The sequence below is a fragment of the Bos mutus genome, chromosome 27 (genome assembly GCF_027580195.1).
Source record: "Bos mutus isolate GX-2022 chromosome 27, NWIPB_WYAK_1.1, whole genome shotgun sequence".
NCBI lineage: Eukaryota > Metazoa > Chordata > Mammalia > Artiodactyla > Bovidae > Bos > Bos mutus.
The window spans coordinates 30556301-30578545 of record NC_091643.1 but is presented as its reverse complement, the minus strand read 5'-3'; the positions used below and the strand labels follow the sequence as shown (position 1 = coordinate 30578545).

Below are 22245 nucleotides of genomic sequence, written 5' to 3'. Positions count from 1 at the left end.
CACTGGCTTCCCTCCCCTCCCTGGCTTCAGCAGAAGGTGCTGGAGACAGCACAGGTCTGGTGTCAAGCACGCCTGATGGGAATCTCACCACTTACACCCTGTCACCTGTCCAAATCTTAGTTTCTTCATCTGTAAACAGAGATCTTAATAGCAACTCGGCAGAGCTGCTATGAGGAAGAAACAAATAAAGAGCAGCTTCTATTAGGAGGAAAAGTATGAGATGAGTGCCTTGGTCTCCCCTAAAACATCCCCCAAGAAATCCCAAAGAGCAGGGCCAGCACCCCACCTGATAGCAGAGTGGACACCCCAGAATTCCTCCCAAGGAGCAGGAGGGTCCCCAGGGTCCGTGTTTTGGAATGTGAGCACCCTCTGCACGTTGCACAGTGCTGGCCAGATGCCTCTTCCCAAACGTCTGATCACCTGGCTCGAAACTGCAGTGGCTCCACAATGACCAGTGAATAAAATCTGGACTCACAGGAACTCAGCCCCATCCCACCTTTCTGACTTCTTACCTGACTCATCCCTCCTACCATCTAAACTCCACTGAAATTCACAGCTTCATGTACTTGAAAACAGGCACAGCTCTGGGTGAAGTCTTTGCGAGCAGGAATTGTCTGTTACTCATCTTCCCTAAAGATCAGGTATGGTCCTTGGCACATGAATCATCATGTAGTAATTACAGATTGATAAGACAGTGGATGAACCCCTCCTGGAAAACCCACTGGGGCTGGGGATGGGGAGGAGAAAGCAGATGACATGAAATACACGTTGTGATGATGGAACTACAATATGAACAAGTAACAGGTAAGTGGGAGGGGGTGGGGGAAGATTGCTAAAGCATGCAACCCCAATAAAGAAAAATTGTACTATTTTCATGACATTTTTTGCAGGTGAACCAAGTTAAGTATGTTAGAAAACTTCTGAATTACAGTTATTTAACATTTCATTCACAACATAGAATCTTGTGAACAGCTCTGTGGGGAATACAAAGCCAATCAGGACACGATCTTTGTCCTCAAAAAGGTTACATTATAAGGACAGAGGCAGGAACAGAAAAACAACCAGCTCCAAAACTAGGCATCCTAGAGAAACAAATCAAAGATGCCAAAGCTTCCCAGGATGAGCCTGAAGTTATAATACACCCCTCCCGGCTTGAACTCATCAACACGACTGGTTCTTGGTTTCTTCTCTGCACTGGACTTACCCTGGTCATTTCATCAACCTGACAATCATAGGACCCTGAGCTTTTCAGAAGGCATTTTGTGGGAGTTTTACTAGATTACGTCAAAACCCAGAAGAGAGGGCTTCAAAGAAGAGGGGGCATCTGAAGTGGGCTTGGAAAGGTAGGGGATCTCAGGCCTCAGGCGGAAAGGAAGGAAAAAACTTCCTGCACAGCAACAAAGGAAAGGGCGGAAGCGGCATGACGGCATGTTTGAACCATTAGTAATTCGGAGAAGCTATGCCCCAGGAAAAATGGGCGGATATGGGAGAGAAACAGCCGGAAGGCTCCCTGAAGCTGGCTGGCTAACAGAGAGACCTTTGTCCTTGCACCTTAACAAGGGTCCCTGCTGTCTGATGAGGGGAGACACCCTCACACACCCCAGGGCACATGCACACGTGGTGAGGTGTCTCCCACCTGCTGTCGGGGCCTCGCTCCTCATTAGAAAACACCCGTTGGCTCTGAGGTCCCACAGAGGAGTCTGTCTGGACAGGAAATGACAAATGGGAGAACTAGGTCAATCATTCCGAGTTAATTCATCCAATGTTTCTTGAGTGCCGGGCATATGCAAGTCGTTCTGCTGAGCCCTCCCACGATGGTCCTCCCAAATTTATAATCAGCTCAACACGGCAGTTGTTGATAATAAACCTGGAGCGTGATCTATTGAAATACAACACAGAAGTATCTTGGGGCTTTGAATAAGACCTTTAAACGTAAGCAAAGAGCCCAGCACATATCCAATAAATGCTATCACTGCGGCCGTTAACCAGTTACAGCCTCTGTCCTGTCACCTGGTTATGCTGGTGGGGAGGGACGGGGGTCGCGTGCAGATGGGAAGAAGTCCCACCGGGTGCACCCATACCCACGGCTTCCTCCAGGCTTCCTCCAAACTGAGGCTTGCCCCTAAGGTTCCATGAGCCAGCCCTTCCAGGCTCTTCCATCGCGTCACTCGGATAACACGGCCAAGCGCACGGCGGATACGATGCCAACGGCAAGTCCCGCTGCTGAGATGAAGCCAGATCCAGTCACTCTTGGAGCCGCTGGGACGCCTCACCCTAAACACTTCTGCTGTGCCAAGTTCTGGCTTGGGGGCACCTGGGCCGTCATCTTGGTTCTCCAACTTGAGTTTCTCGTCTGTTTTAACAGCAGCAGTCTCTATCGCCCCCTCACTTAAGTACTGTGAACCTAGTCATCATAACTTCTCTCTCACTAAAAGCCAAATCAAAACAAACAGAAGAAGATACAAAAAATATTTTTGTACCTTTGCATCACTTCCTCTTAGAAACGTACAAAAACATCTCCTAGACAGGCCTGGTTATTATCAAAACCAGAGTCTGGTCCTTCCTGCAGTGCCCGTGTCTCTATGAATGAAATGCATGCATCATTCTTAAACCTTCTTCTATCTTAAGCAAGGAAGGCTCACAGCACTGACTTCCAGCTGCTAAAGAGTCACCATCTATATCATCTAAAATGTAAGAGGTGGGGAGATGTTCCAAATCCCCAATAACCCTTCTCCCCAAAAACTTGCTCTACACTCAGAATAAAGCCTTTCCTTGCTAGTAAACACAGGAACACATGCACTGAAGAAAGTATTCGTGCCTACCAGGAATGATCCCTGATACTCCCTTAACCCGTCTGCTCCCATCAGACAAGAGAACGCTCCATCCACCAAGAGTGGAAGGAATTTCCAACCCTTCATGGTTTTGTTCTTACTGCTCTTTCAACCAAAGATGCCCTGAGCCCCCACAGGAAACTGGCTGAACCTGCCCTGTTCCTACAATTGGTGGAAAGCATAGTGAAGCTCATTACCCTGGTGAAAGATAGAGCCCCTGCCAATTCCTTCTCATAGCCTTTGCTGTGGTGCTTCCATTAAGCACATTGTTCTTTTTGCTCCTACAGATGGTTATTTCCCTGCCTGTCTCTCTAACTAAATGATAAGCTCCGTGAGAAGCTGGAATTGTCAATTTTGCATCTCTACACCAGCAGTCCAGAAACGTCTGTTGAAGGAATTAACTCTTTTGGAAGTTGTATTTAAAATATTTGTCTGCAGGAAGGAGTCTTCAACTTAACTTCAACATCATATTTGTTTTCCTAGCTACTTGAGGCTAGTTTTACAGACTTTTTTAGAACTCTGGGCCCCAAGCCTGAAGGGAATACAGACTTTTGCAGCTATCTATCTGCTTCCCAATTATTTACAATTCACTCTGAGTTATAATCCATATATGATCTTGTCAGGCTACATTATTCAATAAAGACCAACTTCTCAAAAGGATTGAGTGAAGCAGAAAATTCGAGCAGAACACAAAAGTAAACCAACAATAAATTTGCTACTGTAAAGTTGACATTTCACCGAGTTTGTCATCTACTATAGCTCTTATTAAGGACAAATACATGGTTTCTCATTCTGTCGATTATTCACAATAAATACACAAATGCTTTCATTCATTTTTCCCAGCAGACCTGTTATAACAGCACTATTTTGCTTCATCTGCTCAAATGGTAGTTATCAAACCACTGTTGAGAGTATTATGTATAAATTCTCATGCCCCCGAATGTTATTCTGAGGCTGCTTTTACTCAGTTTTATCCAAAATACCTTAAAAGTACTGAACCCTAGGGTCTTTTTATGAGCCCCAAGTATCGAAGGTACTTATATGAGTCAGAGATGACCATATGAGTAGCTGATATAATTAATCCACTAGCATATTCAAGCATTATGTTGTTTCTCTTACCAGAACTTTAGGATTCAAAATGTAACAGAAAAAAATTAACTCTTTACTACTGAGTTCAACAAAATATACTAAGGACTTAATCTGGCCACGTGACCCTGGGCAGGCTGCTTGATTTCTCCAGCTGTAAACGTGAAGTACTCTTAGTTGATTCCCCATTTCAGAGTCCCCTCTGATATACTTCATTCAGTATAATTTAATTCTTCAATAGGTGCTTTATCAGCTCTACAACATCTCAACATTTTTCAAATTCTGAAAATTTTTCACTGGTTTTATACTACATGTTATATACATACTGTAACAAGGGAGAATCTTTTGTGTTTTCAGACCATACTAGTATTTCAGACCATATCTTTTTGAGTTTTCAGACCAGACTTTGGAACCCATAAAATAACGACTTAATCCTACAACTCAACAACAACAAAAAGCAACCAGTTCAAAAACGGGCAAAGGACTGGAAGAAACATTTCTCTAAAGAGGATATACAAATGGCCAAGAAGCACGTGGGAAAATCCTCAACATCACCAGCCATTAGGGAAATGCAAATCAAAACCACAGAGACCACCAAACACCAGTTAGGATGGCTATTACCAAAAAAATTCAAGGGAAGAAATTCTGGCTAGGATATGGAGAAACTGGAACCCTTGGGCATTACTGATGGGAATGTAAAGTGGTACAGGTGATATGGCAAACTTCTCAAACTTCTCAAAAAGTTAAACCTAGAATGACTGGACTCAAAAAGTTAAACCTAGAATGACCCACTGGACTGTAAGAATTGAAAGCAGGGACTCAAACAGATACTTCTTATAGCAGAGTTCACACCAGCATGACTCAACAATAGCCAGTGGTAATGACAACCCCGAGGGCCCATCGAGAGATGTATGGATCAACAAAGTGTGCGAATATTATTCAGTCTTTAAAAGGAAGGACATTCTAACACATGCTCCAATGTTGGATGAACATGAAAAACATCCTGCTGAGTGACGTAAGCTGGGCACAAAAGGACAAATATTGTCTGATGCCACCTATATGAAGTACCTAGAGGAGGCAAGGAGAAGGGTGGCTGTCCATGCAGAGGGGGGTGGGTTTTTATTTAATGGGTAGAGAGTTTCTGTTTGAGATGATGGTTCTGGGGAAGGACAGTGCTGATAGTTGCAAACACTGTAAATGAATTTTATGCCCTTGGACTGTATACTTAAAGATGATTATAATAGGAAATTTTGTGTTATGTAACTTTTACCATAGTAATAAAAAAAAAAAAAAACAATGACCAGACACGCATTCATGAACTCACTGCTTGCTGTCACTGTTTCCATGAGCCCTGTCGTGGACAACAGTCATACTTTACTTCCAGGTAACCTGAAGGTAATCTACTGACCACATATACACATGCACAAAAAAGGATGGATTTTCAAAATTAAATTGGATGTCATCTCAAGCCATGTGAGGTATGTGAGGAGCGAGGTTCTCCTGGCACAAACCTCCAGGGAGGGATTCCAAGCCGTGTGTCAGCAGCAGCACGGCCAGTTCCAGTCTGCCCTCAGAGGGGAGGGGAAGTAGAAAGCGGAGATAACCATCATCAAGGCTCAGACACTTCATGGCAAAGGACACCAGACGACAGAGGGAGAAGCAAGGTGCCAAGCCAGGGAGGGAAAACGGTAGAGCAGCAGCCAGAACGATGAAACAAGACCTTGTTCTACGCCTGTGATAAGCTTTACTGAGAATCTGTCCCTTAGAAAATAAAACATACATAGCTGGCCCCAAAACGTGCCGCGTCCACACTGTGGTGTCCCGGACAACCTGAGATGGTGCCGGGTGGTCCATGGAGGGGCAGACACCGCAAGTCAGTTCTTTAACCTGAGGTCTCGGCCGCCCAGACCGAGGCTCCTCACTGCAGGGAACACACACCATCTGCCTGGCTCACTCAGTTCCAAGCTGAAGACTTCTCTACCTTTCTACACCTTCTCCCCACCCATGGAGTCAGCACTGAGTACACATCTGTAGAGTAAACGGCAACTGGATGAATGATCAAAATTGTCCACTCCTTCGTTTCAGGGTCCAGACTGACCCCATTGCCCAGACTGCAACCCGAATTGCACCTTGACTTTGAGAGAAAAAAAAAAGACGATGCATTCAAAGCACATGTAAGAGAGGCAAATACATAAACCCTCTCCTATAATATTTTAAACTCACCCTGACTTCCTGAATCACCAGGAGCCACACCCCAAAGGGGAAATAGCAGTTCACCCACATTCTCTCCTGGGACCTTTGGACTTCGCTTCTATAACAGAGAGAAGAAAGGGGTGCCATCCGTGTCGGTCCTCAGGGCCACCGAGAGCACCCCAAGAACCCAGAGCATCCCCTGGGGCCACCAGCTTCTCATCTCATTTCTCTGTCCCCTCATCCCTGAGGACCTTGACATTCCAAGTCAGCTCAACAGTGCACACGAGTGAAGTTTTCCCATATGAACAAAATCCCAACATCCCCCCAAAAGAGTCAATCAAGATTTACCTTCAGGATTATGATTTTAAAGTGAGATTATACTTTCCTGTTCTTCTGTCAGTTGCAAATCCCCAAACCTACTAGAATTCACTTAAAACTAATCTACAGTGTTTTCATTGGAAGAAAGCAATCAAGAAAGTTCTGACCCGCTGAGCAGCTGGGAATTTCTTTGCTGAAGGTTTGGTTTAGTCTTTATTTTTCTAGCTGCTGGCCCTGCTAACATGATTCAGTGAAGGTCGTATTTAATCTCACAGAGAAAAGCTACCTAAGCAGTTCTTAGGTAAGGCTTCAGGAAAATAAATTGCCTGAGCTCTGTGGCTATGTCTGTTGCTTCTCCCCAACAATTACAGTCAGAGCGTACAAATGAAAGCAACTGTTAAGATACCAGGGCTTGACTTCAAAAGAACTTCCCTGCCTGTAAGTTACGGGCTGAAAGTTTGTTAATAAAAAAGTTATTATTAATAACTAACCCACCAAGAAAGTAGCAGCTCCCAAATGTATACCTCTGGTTTCTCAGCAACGAAAGCTTATTTACATGTACCGGAAGGTATTACTATCAGCATTGGAACATAAATGTCAAAGGAATCGAGTGATAAGATTTCTGTAAAGGCCTTGGTCCAAAGGAGAAAACCAGACCATTTTTTCCACCTTCTGGATATTGAACTCCTTAATACAAAGTGATAACTGCTAACGCAAAGTGACAAATCCCAGGGTTTCCGTGCTCCGTACATACACCACTGGGTTTGTAACACAAGAGAGATCTGGCCCATCCATCTTGAGCTGGAATCCAGGCTTCGGAGCTAACCTTCGCTCTCGGGCTGAAAATCAAATCAACAAATATTTACCCAGTGCTTACTGCATATCAAGCACGGGTAGGGAATGCAAGGAAATACGACACGATCCCAGGTCTCAGAAAACCTGGTCGGGGAGGTGATGCAAACGGGAAAATCCAGGGAATCGACACTTTTCACAGCACTTCAAAAGGGTGGGAAATATTCAAGGTGTTTGGGACTATGGCCAAAGGAATGGCACCCACAGTGTGTTGCTTCTGAAGAGTTTCAGAGCATCTTATTATTTTAAGCTGATGAGAGGGGGTAGGGTTGGCGGGGGACCCACAGGGAGACGCAGTTATAACCAAATGAATACTCTAACTCTGCTTTTTTTTTTCCTGGTTCTTTTAGATTGAGTCGCTGTATTACAACGTTTCCCTATATTTCTCTTCACAACTTGCTTCATTTCCTAGTCCTACACCGTCCAATATGGTAGACACCAGCCATATGGCCGCTGCCCGCTGCACGCTTGAAATGTGACCAGACTGAATTAAGATGTGCTGAAGGTACAAAAGATACAGTGGATTTTGCAGTCAGCATGAAAAAAAAGTAAGCAAATGATCTCATTAATAGTTTTATGTTAATTACATGTTGAAAGGATAATATTCTGGACACACTGGACTAAATAAGAGAGCATTAAAATTAACTTCACCTGCTTCTTTTGGGGCTTCCCAGGTGGATCAGTGATAAAGAACCTGCCTGAAAATGCAGAAGATGCAGGAGACACAGGTTCAATCCTTGGATTGAGACGATCCCCTGGAGGAGGAAATGACAACCCACTCCAGTATTCTTGCTGGGAAAATTCCACGGCCAGAGAAGCCTGGTGGGCTGTAGTTCGTGGGGTCCCAAAGAGTCGGATATGACTGAGTGTCTGAGCATGCGCTTCTTTTTACTTTTCTAATGTGGCTACTAGAACATTAAAAATTACACATGTGGCTCACATTCTATTTGTATTGGATAGTGTTGTCCTAATCAATATTCTTTTTTCTCAGCTGTGCTTTGGCATTCTGCCTCTAAACTCCTAATGGTTACACCCAACCCCAGTTTCATAACACATCCAGAAAAACCTCTCCCATGTCTATAAAGGAATCAAAACTATTCTAAAAATTTTTTCCAGACACAAATTCCAGATTTGGAGGCTTCTTCAGTTATGAAAGTCAGAAAGTCTCAATCACACTCCGATTGAGACACACAGAGTCTCAATCCCATTTAGAGTCTCCCCATGGAGAATCCCATGGGGATGTGTAAAGTTTGCTATGTGGGGAAAATAAAACCTCCAGGATTTCAGGGCTCCTGTGAAACAGCCAAGCCACCTGTGATACAGGAACCAACAAGGTATAAAGACAGTGTATATAAGACAGGGCAGGTTGCATTCACTTCCCCTCAAAACGTTTTACTCTTCACCTACCACAGGAATTGGCTCTGGAGCCATTTGTCTAAACTAACTGCTCTGCTCCAGAAGGATAATCAAACTTCTCTAATCTTCTTCTCAAGAGGGCCAAATGGTTACAGCCTTGACTAGGTTCCTGGGTGAAGTTCGCAGGGTCTCAGGAGGCCCTACCTCTCTAAGCATGTACATTTCAAAAGGGGCAAAGCCATGACCTCACGGACACCTGTAGTTGGTAAGAGCCTTACGTTCCAAAAGGTGAGGACGTTAACTCAGAAGAGGAAAGGAGCAGAGGAAGTTTCCGTGGAATAGGAAACGGTAACCCCCTCCAGTTATCCTTGGCTGGGAAATCCCATGGACAGGGAAGCCTGGTGGGCTACAATCCATGGGGTCGCAAAGAGTCAGACATGACTGAGTGACTGAGCATGCACACAATCTCTCTCTCTACCCACACGCCTCCCCCCCACCCCGGACCATTGGCAGCGGAGAGGGATGGTCATTCTGATGTCGTCTATGGAAGGTAATCCACACCCAGGTTTCATCTGTTTTCAATGGTATCACTTCAAGGTCTAGGTATGGGAGGCCAACACCGTAGCATCTCTCTGGCTGCTGACCTGGTTGTAAAGATCAAGAAAGAACTCTTGCCTCCTACCCCCATCAGGTGCTTCTGTCATATACACAGCGGACATATCTGTGAAGCGGGTAACATCTCAGACCCTCCACAGTTGCTGATAAAACAATGTGTCCCAACCTCCCAAAGGAACCATCAATCTCGGTATCTTGAAGCCGTAAGAGCTGAATCAGGACAAGGGCATATCTAGGCACTCACTGGCTGGGAAAGCTCTGATTCTACAGCCTGGCTCTGTACATCAAGGCAGAGAGGGGCTGGGAATGGCCAAGCTCATGAACAACACCCTCCTTAGCAACATCCGATTTACTTGTCCTCATCCACATTTACCAGAGGTGAGGTTTGAGGGGACACTTCAGAGTCGTCTTGAGTATATTTTTCTGGTTGTAAGAGTAATTGTGTTGTTGTATTAAATTTGGGGGAGAAAGCCAAACATCCATAAGCACACCATCCAAATGTTTCCTTCCATTTTTTTTTTTAATGATGTATATACACACACGTTTTAAAAATAAAATTAAGGTCACAGTTGAAAATCCTCTTTTTCTCCATTCAACATACACCCCAAATACCTTCCCATCATTAAATGCAAAAGCATGAATTTTATCAGCTATCTGTACTCAGGGCCTGGTACACTGTAACGCATTTAAATGTACTCCTATTGTTGGGGATTTAGGGTGTTTCCGAGTTCTCACTACAACAGAAGCGAACAGTAAACATCCCTGTACATAAATCTTTGTTCTGCTTCTGGTTACTTCACATCTGTAGGTTCCTAGAAGTGGGATTACTGGAACAGAGAGTTCAACATTTTTAAGACATTAAGTGTACACCACCTAACTGTATTCCATAAAGTTTATTTCAAAGTACAATACCCCAGCTACAGTACCAAGTGCTTAGTTTCCAAACTACAGTGCCCACAGTACCAGCGATGGTATCATAGCTCAGTCTTAACCCTGTGCCGATTCTCTTTCCTGGACTCCCTACTTACCTCCTACAACCTGGAAAAAATAAAAGAGCAGCAAGGAAGACGAGCATGGGGGAGGGGACAGCTTAAGGGCTATGACAGTATTGCTGATCCATTTCATCAACATGTATCTTCTTCGAGGTGGCTGTGGTTGCCTCTAAAGGTAACTGAGTTTGAGTCTTAAGGCCTCAGGTCAGGCCACCAATTCCTCCATCCTCTCTGGCTCCAATACCACCTCTGACGTGGTTTCAACCATGCCCAAAGGGTGACCACTCACAGCCTCCTGTTTACTTGTCTAAAGTTGGCCATACCTAGTAATTTGATCCCCCAGGGGAAAAAAAAAAAAAAAGCCAATCTCCAAAGTTAGAAGTGGAGGGTCCTCTAGCATTTCAACTTGTTCTGCATTTACTATCAATTAACTACCAGCTTGACTCTTTACTTGCAAAACGTCTCAATGACATTTGTGGCAGACACAAAGTCTACCTGTCTGACTCCCTTTTCAGTCTCTCTCACTCAGCAATTCAAGAGGCAATATTCTACTCCACACCTTCGTCTCTTTTCTCATCACCTCATTCCCTCGACTGTCACGTTCCCCACTCACACTCTACCACCCCCCACACCCACTGACACCCTAATCAGGTGCCAGGACGCTCTCGTCCATCACTGTCCTTGTTCTCATCACCTTCAATCATTTTAGGGTAAGGAGCACAGAAAAAGCTCTTCAAAAGTAACACCTTAGATATGACTTGAAACACGTATGTAGCTTCTCCTCATTCAAAACATCAACCTCATGTCAGGGGAAAGTCCGCTGGATTCTAAGCTCATGGGGCCAGGAGCGCGTCTTCTATTTAGAAGGTATTTCTTTGGCTCCTACAAAATCCTGACATCTGCAAGCTCAAAAAGAATAGATGAAATGGGAAGCTGTCTTTCCTTTGATCACATTAGGTGTGTATCAAATGCTCTTACAGACGGCAACAGATTGCTAAGGATGCTGGAAAAGAAATTATTCATGAAACTGACAGAGCAACTGCTTAACTCTCAAAAATGCTTAATCAAAACTGGACCAGCTTTTATCACGCAGAATTCTAAAGCAAGGTATTTTGTTGAACTAAATTGGCCTTGCCCCCGAGATAAAAATGCTTAGCACCAGAAAGAACACAGCCTTCTCGTCTCTTAAGTGTGGGGCTACAAGGTGTGCGCACAGGGCATGGGACACACAGAGCTGTTTTTTGCTTGACTCGTGTTCTTTCCTACTTATTAAAGCTGAATACTAAACCGATAAAGGGGAATATAAGCCAAAACAGAAACAAACAACAAACAAACCCATGACTCTGTGACCTTCCTAGAGAGAGACAGACTCATGAAACACAATCCTCCTGGGCTTGTTCAGAGCAGAAAATTCAAAATATCACAACCGTACTACAGATCCCATTTCTGTATGACAAGCAAGGTCAATGTGGCCAGAGTCAATGGGGAAGGGACCATAGAGTACCTATTCAAAGAGCTGCCTAAAAGGTGGCTAACAAGTTCCATCTGCTTGCTGTCCTGCATAGCCTGACCTGGGAGCCAATGAAAAAAAAAAAGAGATTCGGCCCTGAGAAGAGACCCTTGATTCAGTGGTTCTCTGCCTTTGCTCTGGCCCACATACCTGAGGGATAGGGATCCAGGACACCCTGGTCAATGTCAGAGGGCTACTCAGGGGTGGGGGGAGGGATTCTCAAAAAGGGAGAGACAAGGAGAGGAAAGGGCTTCAGTCTCAAATCTGAAGGTCTGGGTGGTTTCTAAAAGCCTCTTCCTCTCCATGATTCTGATACACATAAGTCCCATCCCTCAAAGATGATACTACCAAAGATGATAGAACCCCATTTTACAGATGAGAAAACTAAGGTCCAGAAAGAAGAAGTGAGTGAAGAGTTAACAAAAGAGCTGAAAGTCAACACCAGGCCTCTGGGCTCTTTGAGTCCATGCACCTTCCACTATCCAGGGCCTTGGACATGTTGGCTGTCAACAGATATTTAATAAGCAAATGAAATAAGGACCCAACGTTTGCATTCATTTAACAAAATAATCCCCTCGGTTACTGCAATGGTTCATATCCTGGGGTCCCTGGACCCCCAGCAGAACTCAAAAGTTACTGATGGGGGGCAGAGGAAGATAGCAGCTGGTTTCAGAACCTCAGAAGGTCCAACAGGACTAACAGTGTACCTAAGGAATGGCTGCCCAAGCTGCCTCCAACATCGAGTTTCTCTGCTTCGGGCTGGAACTGGATCATCTAGATTTGCTGATGCTGGTTCTCAGGTCAACCATGATTTCTAACTGCAGTGTGCCTCTGAGGAATAAAAACAGGCCCATAAAGTCTTCCTAACTAAACACAATCTGTTTCAGAGGCTGTTTGTCAAAAGATGGAGCTGTTAAGATGGGAAATCATTTTAAAAGCATCTTTGGAGGAAAAACTGCTGGTGACTATGGGTCTTCTGGAGGGGTCACCACCCAGCCTCAGGTACCTGCAGACTTGATTTCCTGCCTGTGTATTGCCTTTGGTATTTTATATAAAATATTGGCTTTGGGTTTAAATCTGGATCCTATAGATAAGTTACCATTCTTTGCTGGAAAAAAAAAAAATCAAGATTTAATCAAATCTCATCACTCCCTTTCTCACCAGCCACCCCCACTATGAGGGCCACTGCTTGACCCTGCCTTGGGCATAAATTATAGCCAAATATTGATCACACTCAGGCCAAAAGTAGGGCACGAATGGGGTGAACAGGGACAGAGGCCCTAACTTCCAACCCCTGTGCTCAAAGGAACATGTGTCCCACACAGACCAAAAGAAGAACTGGCTTTATTGCTAAGAATAATGGACATTTCCCAGCAATGTATGTTATTTATATATACTCCTTTAAGTATTTTATATCTATTATAAACATATACTATCTATTACATTTATTTTCACATACGCTGTCACATATCATTTTCACATAGATAGTGTTAGGTACATAGTAAGCATCCAATAAATGCAAGTTAACTGACTCGCTTTAAGGATGTCATAGTGGGACTCCCCTAGTGGAGCAGTGGTTAGGACTCTGAGCTTCCACTGCAGGGGGTTCGGTTCCATCCCTGCTTGGGAAACTATGATCCCACATGCCCCATGGTATGGCCAAAAATAATAAAGATGTTATAGCAAAAAGTAAAATCAGTTAAGAGCATATCCATTGTAACAGATAATGAAGAGTCTTCAGCAACGAGGAAGAAAATTCACACTAAAACACAATGAGCTTGGAAAGGATTTTTCTTGATATAAGGAGGGAAAATACACTGGTCCAATCATTTTTATTTCTATATCATTTGGTCTCCATGGACACCATCTAACTTTTGACAGAAAAACACTTACTAACAATATCAGATGTCTTGTTAAAGATTTTAATGCTCTATATAAAATAGTTATTCTGTATTTAATTCCTTACCATTCTCTATATTCTCTCAGAACAAGTAAAATCACTTCTTGCTGAAAATTCTCTAAAGGAAAGTCAGTGTTTAATCCACAGTCATGATTCCCTGATTTTAAAGTTAAGAATGCACGCGTGGTTAGTCGGTCAGTCCCATACGACTCTTTGCAACTCTATGGACTGTAGCCCCCCAGGTTCCTCTGTCCAGGGGATTGTCCAGGCAAGAATACTGGAGTGGGAAGTTAAGGAGAACCTGATAGAATTCTGAAGGTGAATGCCTTAGGCACTTGTAGACTGCTGTAACTTACGCAACCTTCTTTCAAAACAGTATCTCATTTGTTCCCAAAAGCAACCCTATCAGATATTGATATCACCTTTCATAGAACTCACCCCTAAAGGTAATTACTGTATTTATTTTTTGGCTAGGCATTGTCAGCTCACTCACTAGAATGCAATTTCCCCAAAAGGTAAAGAAACTCCCTTCCTGATCTCAGTCAAAGCCCCAGAACCCAGCACAGTGTCGGGGGCATAGTGAATGTTCTATGAATACTTATTAAATGAATAAAGTCCCTTATCTGCATTAAGCCTTTTTCTGGTATGAAGCACGTAACAGAACCACATCCCAGATATCCCATTTAGAGTTCACTGGTCTGTTCGGTATCAAAAGGAAAGTTTCATCAAAGTGCTCTAAAAACAACGAAGCTTATATGCCATGACACCAAGAATAAAAGAACAGTGTCCTTGGAGACATGAGAAAATTGATGCAGATCAAACTCCCCAATGTTAAATGCCCAAAGTTTTAAAGTTTCCACTACTAAGTTCAAACATCTTGAACTAGCTTTGGTATACTGAATATTTGCCTAATAAAGGATACGGGAAAGCAGAGGAAGAGAGAGACTGGGTCATGGTTCATGGAGCTGTCAGGACTTCGGTTCACCATAATCCGTCTCCAATTTAGCCACAAACCCTTACTTTGGATTATCATGACACTTTAACAGGTAAGTAAGTCTGAAGTGTGCAGAATTATCTCTAACTTTTGAAGGACAAAAGAAAAAAAACCCAACTCATTGAGAATGAAAAATGTAGATGTTTAATATTAAGAAGCAGTTACAAATCAGAATAGACAAGAACTTGGATCCAGGAGGCCAAAATCTAACTTCTTAACACAACAGGCTGTTATAAATTATAACCATTCACTAATTATAGTGAAATTCTGGACTTTGCCCCATCAATCAATACATTTTTCAAGGTATTAAAAAATACCAAATGAAGTCCTCAATATTCCAGCTACTGAAGTTTTCTTAGAAAACACAAGTTTTTTTCAGGATTTTGTCCTTTCCCTCTCCGAAAAAGGAGTGATGGGGTGGGGAGAGAAAATCCTGAGTGCGGGTGCATGAATGGGGTCACCTTCCAGGTCGTGGCAAGGAGCTTGCATCTGTCTAACGTCAAGACCATCTACCTTCCCTTCCAGATTGTCGCCAGGCCCTTCTCTGTACCTGCCCTTAAGCACCAAAAAGCAAAGCGCACGCTGCTGACTCCTCAATGTTATCTGCAGTCGGTCTGAAAACTCATAAACGAATGCAGGCTTGACAGCAACTTTGGTGATTCCTGAAAATCCACAACAGGAAATATAACTCTCCTCCACCCTCCCTCGCCATTCATCAAAAGCAGACCGAGTCACAGCGACGGGGAGGCCGGTGGCAGAGGGAAGATGCCAGCACTCTTCTGAACAGAGGACCGGGCGCATTACCGTTGCCCACACTGGAGGGAGGAGGCAGGAGAGGGAGGAAGCGGGGAAAATGTCCCCAAGTTCCAAACACTATCCTTTAGTGGCAAAGACGACCGAAAACCACGCCGCCAGTACGTGGCCACCTCCACTGCCAGTGCCAAGGGTCACATTTACAGCGATGACCAGGGGTCCCGCCGACACCGGCTGACCTCGGCGCCTCGCCAGGTGCCCGGAAGGCTGTTTATGCGCCCGGCTCAGGCTGCCTGCCTCCTTTCCGCTTCTTCCCCTCTAAAGGGGTAAGGGGGTGAGGGCGCAGCCCCACGCAGCCACACCTGGGGCCCAAACTGAGATGCCGGTGCGTCCTGGGGGGGAAGTGGGGGGAGGTGAGCTGCGTCCTGAAACCCTTCCAACTTGCAAAAGACTGCCCGAGCCCTCTCAGAGCCGGCTCCCTGGCACAGCGAGCGGCCGGGCGCCACGATGGGCCGCGGCGGGCATCGCTTGGTGGGCGAGCCCGGCCCGCGAGGCGGAAAGGAAGTGGCGGCCACGGCTTTGCACCAACCACGTTCGGCCGGCTGGCGAATGCCACTCTGCGCCCCGAGCGGGGTCGGAGGGCGCGGGGCGGGCACTCGCGTCCCCACCCCGCCGCCGCCCGCGCCCCGGAACCCCCAGGGGACGCCGGCACCCCCAGCCCCGGGCCTGCCAGCGGGGCGCCGCTCGGTCCCCAGAGGCTCCCCGCCCCCACCTTGCCCGCTCCGTAGCCGAGGCGGGTCAGGCCGAGCGCGCGAGGCCGGCCCGGGGGGCGCCCGCGGGGACCCGGAGGCGCCCGGCGCTAGGCCGCGGCCCGGACCGCTGACCCCTCCCGGGACTCGCCGCCCGAGCCCCACCACCTCCAGCCCCGCGCGGGGACAAGTGCAGCGACAAAGCCCCAGGGCCAGGCCAGACACTGGCCGGCGGGAAGGAGGACGCCGCGTCCCTCCCGGGCGGTGGCGGCAGCGGCCCAGCCCCCAGGAAGCCGGGCGCGCCGGCCAGGCCCCGCGCGCAGCCCCGATCGGAGCCCGCCCGCCCGGCCCCCGGCCGCTGGCACCCGATGCCCGCGACCCTTCCCCGAGCCCCGAGGGTGGGCGAGCCCCGGGGACCGCCCCCGGCGCCCCATCAAGTTTCCTTCGGCCGCGGCGGGAGGCGCCTCTCCCGGCCCGGGCGCGGGGCGCAGGCTGCGGGCGAACGGCGGGTTCCTGCCTATTTACGCCACAGGCTGCCTGGAGAGAGGCGCCGCCGCCGGGCGAAGAGAACGACCCGCTCCCGTCCTTCGGATCCGGTGGCGCCGGCATCTGTAAACACACATACACACACACACACGCACACACATGCACGCGATCATGTTGTTTTTAAAAGGAGGCCCGACTCCAGCGGACCTGCTCCCCCACAAACACCACCTGGGGCGCAGGATCGCACAGAGCAGGTCTGTGTCCATGGAGCCAGCTCTCCGCATCTGCAAATCCAAAAGTGAAATTAAACCTCCACCAACCTCCTCCTCCTCCTCCTCCTCCTCCTCCTTGCAGCCTCAGCAGCAGCAGCAGCAGCAGCAGCAGCAGCAACCGAACCTGCTTCCCCTAAAACCAGATGATCCATAACAGCGCCGACTGTTCCTCCAAAAATCAGTATTAATATTTATGAACCTCAGCATTTTCCGTCTGCAAAACATCGTGTCAAACCATCAGGACGCGCGCGCACGCACACACACACATACATACACACATCCCCTCCAGTCCTAAACATGCCCTCGAGAAAAACACACACGCACAGTCCCGACTATTATTTGAAAAAAATGTTACCTCTCAGTGTGCTTTTTTCACGCTACCAATACAATTCCGCAAGGCTTAAGTGTTGCTAAGGTGTGTGAAATGGAAATGAAAGCCCGTCAGTTGAATAATCGCAGGAGCAAAACTAAAAGTTACTCCCCGGCTTGCCTGAGAACAGTCCAGATCGAAAGCAAAACAAGGAGAGGAAACTGCGAAGCGCCGAGGCTGGAAATCCCCCCGCCCCCCGCCCTCCCGGAGCCTGGCTCGCTCCCGCCCGCCCTCCGCGCTCCCCCCGCCCCCCCCCCACCCCGCTCCGCCCTCCTCCCTCCGCCCTTCCTCCCCAGTGTTTGTTTCAAGCTTGTGCAACCGGGAGGTGCAGGCGGGGGGAGGCCGCGAGCCGCCCGGCCAGGAGGTGCGGAAGTTCGCCGCCGCCGCCGTTCATTGGCGGGCAGCGCCGCTTTCATAATTTCTCAGAAAAGTCAATTTCATTTTCACTTCCCCACGTCGCGGCCGCGGGAGCAACAAGCGGCTGCTCGTGAGTGTGCTGCCCGCGCACCCGGGCGTTCAAACCACTCGAGCCGGGGGGTCCGGGGGCGGGGGGCTCCGGGGGCGCCAGCCTGGGCTCCAGGCGTCAGCTGGTTGGCGGCAGGCGGGGAAAGCAGGTACCCTACCGACTCCCCATCCTAAAGGGCGACCCGAAGGTCGGAAAGGAGGGAGGAGGCTGGCGGCTCGTGGAAGCAACGCTCTTGCCATCCCGTCGGTGGGGCAGGTGTTTACAGCCTGTTTTCCGAGTGAGTAAAACTTCACTTTGTAACACTGCCCACTTCCAAGGAACACAAAGAGCAATGAACTGACAAGACAGCATTACTTAGATACTAGTGCACTACCTGGGCCAAGCGACGCGTCCTTAACCTTATTTAAACCCTTATCAGTAGCTGAGGGTGTAACCATTTGAGGGGCTGCTGTCGTCTGGGACCCTGTCTGGGGGCGATAAGGAAGGCCCTCCCCTAGAAGTTCCCTGCCTGCAGCTAAGATGGGCAAGGGTAAGAGCGGATTTTCCTGAAAGATGTCTCACTGTGGCTGGACCAGGAGACAAGTTTATACTGGAGTACTTCCAGCCAGGTTCCTATTTGGCCTCTTTAACTTACTACCTGGCATTCCCCAGTCAAGTTGCTTAACCTAAGGCCTCAGTCCTCAATGCCCTGAAATGGGGATGATTTAGAGAATGCAAGAGTGCTGCACCAGTTCCCTTCAAAGGGTGTTAGCTCAGACTAACACAGTTCACTTGGGACCTGTCACTTTGGGGTCCCTTGCTGTAAAATAGAGATTCTGACCTCGTTATACCTGTTCCTTCCCCCACATGCCTTTTCATTGGCCTTCTCCCAAATCTCTCTCCCCTCACACAGGAAGTCCATTCCTAGGAGGCCATAGCTACGTATGTGTAAACACTTAACCTAAAAACATAGCTCCAGCAGTCCTCTTTCACAGAAGTATTGAGCTTTACAGACGGGTAAAAGTATCTACGTATGCACGTGTGGTGAGGAGAGGGGCGGGTTTAGGATTCTGCTTTGTGGCTGTGGTCCCAGAAATAGATCTGCCATATTCTGTTACTTTTTATCCCCTCTGATAGAATACTATTTGCTACAGTCACTCACTTTCTTATTTCATAAAGCAATGACTGTGATAGATGATTAGAGTAACTATATACAAACTCTGCAGAATTTTTGTCAGTCTTTACCCACCCCGTGGACCCCAAGTAAGAAACCCCGTGGTCCTTAATGTTTTCCTTCCTCCCAACACACCACCCATCATATGGACCTGTTGATACTGATCCCAAATATCTCTGACCCCACCCCCTCTCCCACCCCTCTGCATAGCTTCACTGAGTTATGGCAGTGGCCTGGGGACTAGGCTTCTGGCTCGAACTCGAACTCATCTGGGTTAACATCCAGGTTAAGCAGAAAATCAACTTCAGGTGAAGCACAATTCCAGTCCTAACCCCGCCCCTCAAAAATTTCTCCACGGCCCTCAGAATAAAGTCCATATTATTTTCAAGACATAAAAAGCCCGTTATAATCTGACATTAGACCTCTTTTCCAGCCTCATCTCCTGCTACTGTGCCCCACACCACTCCCTTGTCAAACCAGCTTCCATTCCTTTTTGTAAAACAACAGAGCCATCCTCTTGTTCGGCATTTTATCCTCTGTGTAGTGCCCAGCACAGAGGCTCTCAGCTACTTAGGAACTAATAGTCGTTTGCCCTTGGTTCTCAGAAAATATTGTAGACTTTATCAGAGTATTTTTAATAGAAATGTAATTGATATTTGTTGTGTAGAATACAGAAAAGTTGAAGGAAGACTATGACACCTGCAATTTTACCAATAAGGAATAGACCTGAAGATATTTTCATGTATGTCCTTTTAGTAATTTTTGTAAAGAACATTTTTGTTCAGCATCTCTGCATCATTTAATAATCGCCATAATACGGCCTGATGCCTATGTGACATCCTTCTGTCCTGTTATATTGCTTTGCTGGTTCCTCCTCTGCTGCCAGCCCCCTAAATTATGGTGTGCTGAGACAGTCTAGCCTCGCCCCTCCTGTTCTCTCATTCTACATGCTTTTTCTTGGAGTGCTCTCACCTACACCCAAAGCTTTAGATATCACTATTTGGTGAAAACTCCAAAATCCATACCTTCTGAGCTCTGGATACATTTACCTTCTAGATGTTCCTTGGGTACAACAAATTATTTATGTCCCAACTAAACTCATAACACTCTCCCCAACCAACTTGTATTTGTTACTTCATTAACCAGCAGGAAACGGGGAAGCATCACCAACTCCCATCTTTCCTGAGTTCATGGAACTTCCTGGGACGTGGGTAGCATTTCTAATTTCCAGGCCCATGAAATTAAAAGATGCTTACTCCTTGGAAGAAAAGTTATGACCAACCTACATAGCATATTGAAGAGCAGAGACATTACTTTGCCAACAAAGGTCCGTCTAGTCAAGGCTATGGTTTTTCCCGTGGTCATGTATGGGTGTGAGAGTTGGACTGTGAAGAAAGCTGAGCGCCGAAGAATTGATGCTTTGAACTGTGGTGTTGGAAAGACTCTTGAGAGTCCCTTGGACTGCAAGGAGATCCAACCAGTCCATTCTGAAGATCAGCCCTGGGATTTCTTTGGAAGGAATGATGCTAAAGCTGAAACTCCAGTACTTTGGCCACCTGATGCGAAGAGTTGACTCATTGGAAAAGACTCTGATGCTGGGAGGGATTGGGGGCAGGGGGAGAAGGGGACGCCAGAGGATGAGATGGCTGGATGGCATCACTGACTCGATGGACGTGAGTCTGGGTGAACTCCGGGAGTTGGTGATGGACAGGGAGGCCTGGCGTGCTGCGATTCATGGGGTCGCAAAGAGTTGGACACGACTGAGCGACTGAACTGAACTGAACTGAAGATCATCTGTCTGGATGCATCAGTACTCATTTCAAGGGAGTCGAGAAAGGACAATGATGACTTGTCCATACAGCAATCGATCTTTCCATGAATGAAACTTAAAGATACAGTCAAGGTTAACCTTTCTCAAATAGGTTAATTTATTTGTTCTAATAAATGAGACTAATTTGGTAAAATAATCATTTAAGTAACGAACATTTATTGAGTGCCCAAGAACTCTTCTTGTGAACATAACAAATTAAAATCTCTGCCATCCAATAAGTTTTGTTACAGTCTAGTAAATTGGAATGTTAATTTCCATTGTATCATCCTAGTAATGGCCCGGACATCACCTCCAGCTATTATCACAGTCTTTAGAACTGGACGTTAAAGTTACAACTATAGGCTATGATGGCATGCTAACTAGAGGGCTAAGTACTTAGAGCTGTGATTAAATCAGCACCCCCCCATAACTCTGTCAGTTGATCCCCTAATTTTTCCCACAGTATCCCTAGTACCACTTTTGTCCTGGCCCCCAAGACTCTTTTGCATGCTGATAGAATTCAGCAGAGGTTATAAACTCATGGAAAATGAGTGTTCTGCACTTGCCAGAGCAGTTGCCCAATACAAAGCCATAGATTATAGTTCTGCACTGCAAAGAATATCATTGTGAATTCCATGTTGAATAAACAATACAGCCATGGTAGATTTTAGTTGAAACAGTAGAACTGCAAAGATGTTGAAAAAGCCATCTAAGTTCAAGGATCATAGGCATTAAACTGGAAAAGTTCTTGACTACTGTATTACCTCACGTAGTGGGTTTTTTTCCATTTTACTAGAAACTCTGAAATTTGTTGCAATTATTCTCTGAAAATCATGAATTTCAATTGAGTAATATATTGCCCAATCCTTAGTAATAAATATTAATTTTGTCCTGTTCCTCTGGTGAAATAAGGGAAGAAATACTCTTTAAATGTGCCAGGATGTGTGTGTGTGTGGTGGGGGGGGTGGGCTGGTACAGGGAGAGAGATAGAGATGAGTTTCTGTTGTCCAAAAGCAAAGCTTTCAGCTTCAAAAACTTCATAATTTTTTTTCTATCATTTCTCTGTCTTATCCCAAATGGCTTTGAAATATTCATTATGTCTCTAAGGTGATAAACTGCAAAGTAGTGCTTTTAAAGTCAGAAGGGATTAGGAACAATTTCTGTAATAGTTTCAAGAATTAAAACTATTTCAAAAAAAAAAAAAACTATTTCAGAGACTTCCCTGGTGGTCCAGTGGTTAAAACTTTGCCTCCCAATGCAGGGAGCGTGGGTTCAATCCCTGGTCAAGGGACTAAAATACCACATGCCTCACAGGGCCAAAAAAAACAAAACATAAAAAAGAGGCAATATTGTAACAAATTCAATAAGGACTTTAAAAATGGCCCACATTAAAAAAAAATCTTAAAAATTTTTTTAATATTAAAAAAAGAGAAAGAGATATCAGATCCCAAGGAACCAGAAAAAAAATAATAAAAAGCAATTATTTCAAACAAGAAATAAATTTCCAGTCTGTAACATAAATTCAGCAAACCACAAAAT

At 46.0% G+C, this 22245-nt stretch overlaps 1 protein-coding gene across 3 annotated transcripts in view; it reads right to left on the bottom strand.

Moving 5' to 3' along the window:
* Positions 1–17450, bottom strand: part of IRF2 (interferon regulatory factor 2) — an 84070-nt gene extending 66620 nt beyond the window's left edge. Inside the window, exon 1 of one of the 3 annotated variants that reach the window (XM_070364395.1) lies at positions 17263–17450. The gene's annotated coding sequence lies outside the window, so the exon portion shown is untranslated. Of the gene's footprint in view, positions 1–16863; positions 16914–17262 lie in introns of those variants that run through there. The other 2 variants (XM_005903153.3, XM_070364394.1) reach the window with 2 other exon arrangements.
* Positions 17451–22245: the final 4795 nt, after the last annotated feature.